Source organism: Hippocampus comes, unplaced genomic scaffold (assembly GCF_001891065.2).
Source record: "Hippocampus comes isolate QL1 unplaced genomic scaffold, H_comes_QL1_v1.1 scaffold73, whole genome shotgun sequence".
Lineage (NCBI taxonomy): Eukaryota > Metazoa > Chordata > Actinopteri > Syngnathiformes > Syngnathidae > Hippocampus > Hippocampus comes.
The window spans coordinates 168094-175295 of NW_017806238.1; positions in this window are offsets into that span (position 1 = coordinate 168094).

A 7202-nucleotide genomic window follows, 5' to 3' on the forward strand; every position below is an offset into this window, starting at 1 on the left:
CTGTTGCCAGCCAATCGCAGGGCACACAGAAACAAACAACCATTCGCACTCACACTCACACCTAGGGACAATTTGTAGTGTTTAATCATGTTTTTGGAATGTGGGAGGAAACCGGAGGACCCAGAGAAAACCCACGTAGACATGGGCAGAACATGCAAACTCCACACAGGGAGGCCGGAGCTGGGATTGAACCCGGTACCTCTGCACTGTAAAGTCGACGTGACAACCACTCGACTACCGGGCTGGTTTTAGCACAATAAATTACAATGAACTGCACTTGACATTAAGTACAAAATCATTTTGATTCATTTTATCGCCCTATTTATGTCAATTAGTCCTTGTGGGATTAAATTTAGTACAAGGAAATAACATTCGATGTACATGCAGACCAATTTGCATGTTGTACATTCATATTCTGAACCGCTTATCCACACTAGATGGCACTCCTCTGTCACCAAACATTTGTCTGAACTGTTTTTTCCATGAGGGATTCAAATTAGCAATGGTGCTAAAAATGTTATTTTTCATGGGAATACAACTCATTGAAAACATTTCATGTTGATATGAATTTGCCCTTGAACGATTTAATTCATATGCATTAAGCGGCATGAAAACTGCATGACTGTATTTTATTTACCGCTTTACCACATCTGAGGAATTGACTATTTGTGTGAGATGATATTTCTCTCGAAATGCTGAGGGTCTTTTGTGGCCTTTTCAGATGTGGATGGCGAAGGTGAGATCACCAGTCGCTTCCCCCCTTAAATCCCAACCTTCGACCTCATCGTGGTGGGGGGGTGAACGGGTAATTTACCCGGCCAACAGAAGGCTCTGGTAGAAGCAGGGCTGGGGACCCGGCTTTTCAATAAATTCCCACGAAACTTCTTCATGACTTCACGACAGACTGTAATTACGACTCGAGCTACGGCGTCCGCGGGAACCGACGCGCCTGCCCTCAGCTCGGCGGGGCGAGTGATAAATGTGCTTGAAAGGTGAACCTAATCGGACCTTTGGTCAACTTTTGAAAGCCCGTGTGAAACTGTTCAATGTTTCCATACTTTCTTGCAAAGCTGTCGGGCGAAGGGCAAAATTCAGCGCCTTCGCTTTTCTGGCACTCCTCCAGCGTCTCTGTTCGCCGCTGATGACACTCTGGCGAGGCTGCAAGCCAGTTTTCACAGGGAGACGGCCATTGAGCTTGGAGTGTCATCAGCAGGTTGCGACAGAGAGACTGGAAGTGGGACAGAAAGGCATAGAAGCGGATTTCCTTGAAAACATCCTTGGATCAAAAACAAGCCTCCTGAATTTGGGTGTTCGGCTCCCAAGAGAGGGAAAATGCAATCTAGATGTGCTTTTGAGAAAGGGAGGCCAAACTGGAATGCAGCCCGGGTGGATACCAAAGAGGGCTAGTTGGAATGTTTTGCTGACATCAGCGGCACTCAGTCCCACAGCGTAATCATGTTCAGGCCATCAACATTGAAAAACAACAAAAACAGTCTCCGATCACCTGCCGAGGGAGCCACAAACGTCAATGTCTGCCCTATGGAAACTTGGTCACAGGGCAGTATTGCGACACGATAATGACACAGACGCAGCCGTGCTTGCCTCGCTAAAGAAACTGAGGAGAAAGGTGACGGCTTGGCCGAGCATGTCCCCAGAACTAAACCCTATTGAGCATCCGTGGGGCGTCGTCAAACGGAAGGCGGAGGGGGTTGAGGCCTCTCATGTCCACCTGTAGCTTAACGTCATCATGGACGAGTGGAAGAGGTTTCCAGTAGCAACCCGATGGACTCCATGAATAAGGGCCGACACACGAAATGTCGACACCTTGTTGGAGTTGGACATTTTCACTTTGGGATCTTCTCACTTTTGTTGCCATTAATTTCAAGAGCCGTGTGTTATGAGGGGCAGTAAAAATATTTACCAAAATGTGAGGGGTGTCCTCACTTTTGTGCACCCACAAACTATTTTGAAATAGGGTGATAGTTTCAATTGAGCAGCAGAATGGGTTTGAGTCCATTTTTTTTCATTAATTTCTGCTGTCTGATTCTGTCATGTCTTCACCCAGTGACGCGAGTTAAAAATTAAACCTCTTCATGAACGCAGGAATGTCGCTGTAAAGAAAAGAAAAATGGGTGGGGCCTTTTTTTTCATCATGTGAATGTGGTTGGTGTACGGTGGAGGGAAGGAGGCTTCGGCTCTCACACACACAGGGGATACCATGGAGCGAAGTAGACAGCTTCAAGTGCACTCATCTTGGACTCTTGATTTTAGTGGAACGGAATGCTGTTGGACCGGTTGTCAACTTTGACACCAATTATTTAGCCCAAGAGGACGATCAAAATGAAGACAAGGACGGCTGTGATGACCCTGGTGGTGGCGCTCCTGTGGCATCTGGTCATTGGAGGTAAGAAGCACCTGGACAGATCTCCCCCCTTTTTTTCAGTGCTCCTTCTTCAGTGTTGGGGAAGTAACAATGTGCAAATATTTCGAAGTAGATTTGTCAGGCATCCACGGGAGCATATTGCTGCTGCCACAGCAGCAAAAAAAAAAAATCAAGTCATAAAGTGATAAATATGAAGGCAACTGTTTGATGTTGTCGGCAACAAGAAAGATTCATGGCCAACATGTACAGTCGTATCATGCGGTACATTAAAACTCATGGCAGCAAAGCCTGTTGCTGTTCCATTGGGTGGTTTCTGTCGAGCTGTTACAAAGACGACCAAGTTAAAAAGTAACGGCGCCATCTAATTAGCTAGCTAGCGATCTAGCCTTCTATTTAGCTATCTATCTATTGAGCTAGCTAGCTAGCTAGCTAGACACACACACACACACACACACACACACACACACACACACACACACACACACACACACACACACACACACAGACACACACACACAAACATCCAAGTGACTGTGTAAGCGAAAGAATCACAGCCTACAGACAGCTCAGTTGTATTTAACTTAGAATGACATTTTCAGTCAAAAGAACCTCTGTCTCATTTTACTCGGGCCGACTATGCAAGTATTTTAATGTTGGTCACGATGGAGCTACTTGAACAGCTTAGTGGCAATTTTTTTTTTTTCCTAATTGGAGTCAGAAGTTTGAGTACAAGTGGTCGGACCAGAAACAACTGCAACTCCGCAAGTATTTTAATGGTGATCACGATGGAGCTACTTAAACAGCTTAGTGGCAATTTTTTTTTTTTCCAATTGGAGTCAGAAGTTTGAGTACAAGTGGTCGGACCAGAAACAACTGCTTCCTTCGTGGAGTATCGGATCACATATTACCTTCCAGATAAAAAAAAAATCCCAAGGTCAAGGGCACACTTACCCACCCACCATGCCGCCTCATCATGCCGGAACGATTTCGGCTACGAATTCTGTCTCTGGGAATTTTTGCTTGATTAGATGTATTACCTTCCAGATAAAAAAAAATCCCAAGATCAAGGGCACACTTACCCACCCACCATGCTGCCTCATCATGCCGGAACGATTTCGGCTCCGAATTCTGTCTCTGGGAATTTTTGCTTGATTAGATTACTGGAAAGGGAAGGTTGAATCTTGCCACATGTTGGCGAGGGTATTTTTTGACGCAGAATCCCTCTTATCCAGGTCCGTTTTGAACACATTTGAAATATCCAGTCAGACTTGAATTAAAGGGAAGAACCAAGTTACTTTTCAGCATTCCGGCGCATGAGTTGTGATTGCTTGATGATATCAGCACATCTATTCAGGAGCCGTGGCGGTTCTAGGTCAATTTCACTGAGGGGGCCTGGCTGGGGCCGGGGGTTTTGATAGAGGGGCACATTCAACCCAGGGCAAAAAAGACACAGATTCGAAATCTTATTTGACTTTTTATTTTCATCAAACTTTTAAACCTTTGCAGACATAACATTACAGTGACGATGAAAAACAGTGTAATAATCACAGAAGTACTGAATTAACTCATTCAATCCCAGACATTTTCACTGGAGGAACCCCTTCAATCCCAGTGTTTTACTGCATTTTGACTGATCTTGCAAGGCCCACAGAATATTTGGTTCTAATGTTATATAAACATGGAGCCGACCAAAATAAAGTTTTGACTCTCTTTGTTGCTATCTTTTTCCATTCTTCAGCAATCGGCATTACAAAATGGCTAAATTTCATGAAAATGGCGATTCCTGGGCAAAAAACGGAGAAAAAGAGCTTTTTTTTACAAGTATGCATTTCAAGCATAATTTCTCAACTCAACTCAATAGTATTGATAGAGCACTTTCAGACAGCCATCGCTGCATAAAAGTGCTGTACATGGAGCAACCAACATATACAACAGTAAAGCAACAAATCGATAACAAGGACGGTAGAAAGCACCAAACAGCAAAACCAAGAACAAATCTGAGTCATGCTGAGTCAAATGCCAAAGAATACAAGTTAGTTTTGAGGCGGGTTTTAAAGATGGGCAGCGAGGAGGCTTGCCGAATGTTCAGAGGGAGGTCATTCCAGAGAGAGGGACCAGCAACAGAAAAGGCTCGATCCCCTCTGAGCCTCAGTTTAATTCTTGGTACTTCTACTTTGACACTTCTAATTTTGCTTTTGTGACAGCTCAAACATCTAAATAATGCATTTCTTCTACAAAACAACATAACCACCACAAAAAGGACTTTTGATAGCAAAAAGAACAATTTATTTGCAGATACAGTGAAACTCCTCTACAACGAAAGCTGCATGGGCGAAAATACCCCCTAATGTGAAAAAAAATTCATGCATGAAAGCCATTCCCATTTTTCTACTCCCCCTACGACGAAAAATCCCCCTGTTCTTTTATACGAAATCTTTTTCTCTGCTCTAGCCTCGCAATGAGATTCACTACAACAAAAGCAAGCCTTCCGCAAAAGTCTAATCCAACAGCGACCTCTACTGCTTCGTTCGGAAATGGCAAAAGCAACCACCACACTTGTTTACACATGCGCAGTAGTTCAGGAAGTATTTGTTATTGTTAGTTTCAGATGCAGCAAGAACGTTGCACTGCTAAAATGGCTACAAAACGGACCTTTGGATGTCAAGCAGCGAAGACAAGAAGAGCTCTGGCGCTGGAAGAGAGGGTAAAAGTGATTAAAATGAAAGACGGAGGAAGCAAAATAAAAGACATTATCCAAGAAATTGAAAAGTGTTGGGAAGTAAAAGAGTATAAATTCATTCATTCATTCATCTTCCGAACCGCTTTATCCTCACTAGGGTCGCGGGGGGTGCTGGAGCCTATCCCAGCTGTCTTCGGGCAGTAGGTGGGGGACACCCTGAACCGGTTGCCAGCCAACCGCAGGGCACACAGAGACAAACAACCATCCGCGCTCACCATCATGGTGCACTCCCACACTCACACCTAGGGACAATTTTAGAGTGTTCAATCAGCCTGCCATGCATGTTTTTTGGAATGTGGGAGGAAACCAGAGTACCCGGAGAAAACCCACGCAGGCCCGGGGAGAACATCCAAACTCCACACAGGGAGGCCGGAGCTGGAATTGAACCCGGTACCTCTGCACTGTGAAGACAACGTGCTAACCACTACTTTTTAAAACCAACAGACAAAGTGGCGTGATTAATATAAAACAATTGTATGTTAATGTTAAACAATATCAAATTAGTGTATGCTCATATTTATGCACTATGTACAGTATTGGAATAAAAATAAAGAGTACACATATACGTTTTGTGTGTGTTTACATCTGAGATCAAATTTGCTACAGTGAAAAACCCCCTGTTGTGAAAAATTTCTTGCTGCAAACATGATTTCATTGGAGAGGAGTTTCACTGTAAATCTAATGAACTTCTTGAATTCAACTATGAACAGAAGTGAGAGTTCAGTGAGTGTGTGCATGTGTAAGTGTGCATGTGTGTGCATGTATTGATGTGTGTGTGTGTGCGTGTGTGTGTGTGTGTCTGTGTGTGTGTGTGTGTGTGTGTGTGTGTGTGTGTGTGTGTGTGTGTGTGTGTGTGCGCGCGTGTGTGTGTGTGGGTCCCCTCCACCAAACAATTTACACATACTTTTTTTTGTGTGATACCAAATGAAACAGTTGCCCTGATGCAAGGGCACACAACATGTCTCACACCACATTCTTGTCTCGTTCCGTTTGCCTTTGCGCTGACAGACCCGGCCGGCACTTTCTCTGTGGCCTGGCTTTGGTGGTGTGCGGCAAATAGGCAAGTTTGTGCTTGTCCGATGTGCAATGTGCAAGCCGAATTGGTGGGTCTGTCTTGTAAGGAGCCCTACGACATTTTCCCTCACCCACAGCACCCTCGACACGAATATCATGGGCTTCCTTCTCCTTGCGTGGCTTTGAGGTACAAGTGTCTGCAGCTGCCATCATAAAATCAAGGAGCGAGCGTGCCTTCTCAGGGGGTCTGGCTTTTACTGTTTTGACTTTTCCATCTCTACTACCTACCACTATTTGCTCTCCATTCACAACTTTCCTCCAACACCACGCCCCCTACTTCCGCTTCTGCAGCATAATCCTGCCGGATCTTTTACACCACTGCCACCTACTGGTCGCTTTTTTTACATGATTTACAATGCAAACGGCTGATTCTCATTCACAGATTACATCAGACCCTCTTCCTCATTATGACGCAAAAAAAAAAGACTTCGACGTACAAGTACGTCCTTGGTAGGCGGGGCCTAATTTCAAAAAGACGTACAAATACGTCTTGTGGAATTAAAGAGTTAAGTGCTGATAAAAGATTCATATAGGTGCAGATGTTGTGGAACAGTCCTCCCATTACAGCAATAGTATTCTGCGATTTTGGTGATTTCTGGCAAACTGTCCAAAGTGATTCAAGATTCAGTGCTTTTGACCCCCTAGACTCGATGCAAAGTACACCAAGATTGCTTAATCTATCATCATTCATAGTGGACATGAGGTGTGTTTTCCCAAGATTGAATGTGGAAAAACTCTGCTCTGCATTGGCGGGTCTTCTTCAAATTTGCTGATGTCTGTGGAGAAAGACAAACCGAATAGATGTAAACATAATTTTGGCATGGACACAGCATAGACACTAACTTGCTACACTTACACTGTTTCGGCACTCAGACACACATAATTGTCTAAAATGTATTCATGAATGCTATTTATTAATTGCATTCATTTATTTATTCATTTATTGTATTCAGTAAATATAAATGAATACATTCGAAAGCAGGGATGGCCAACCCGCAGCTCGCG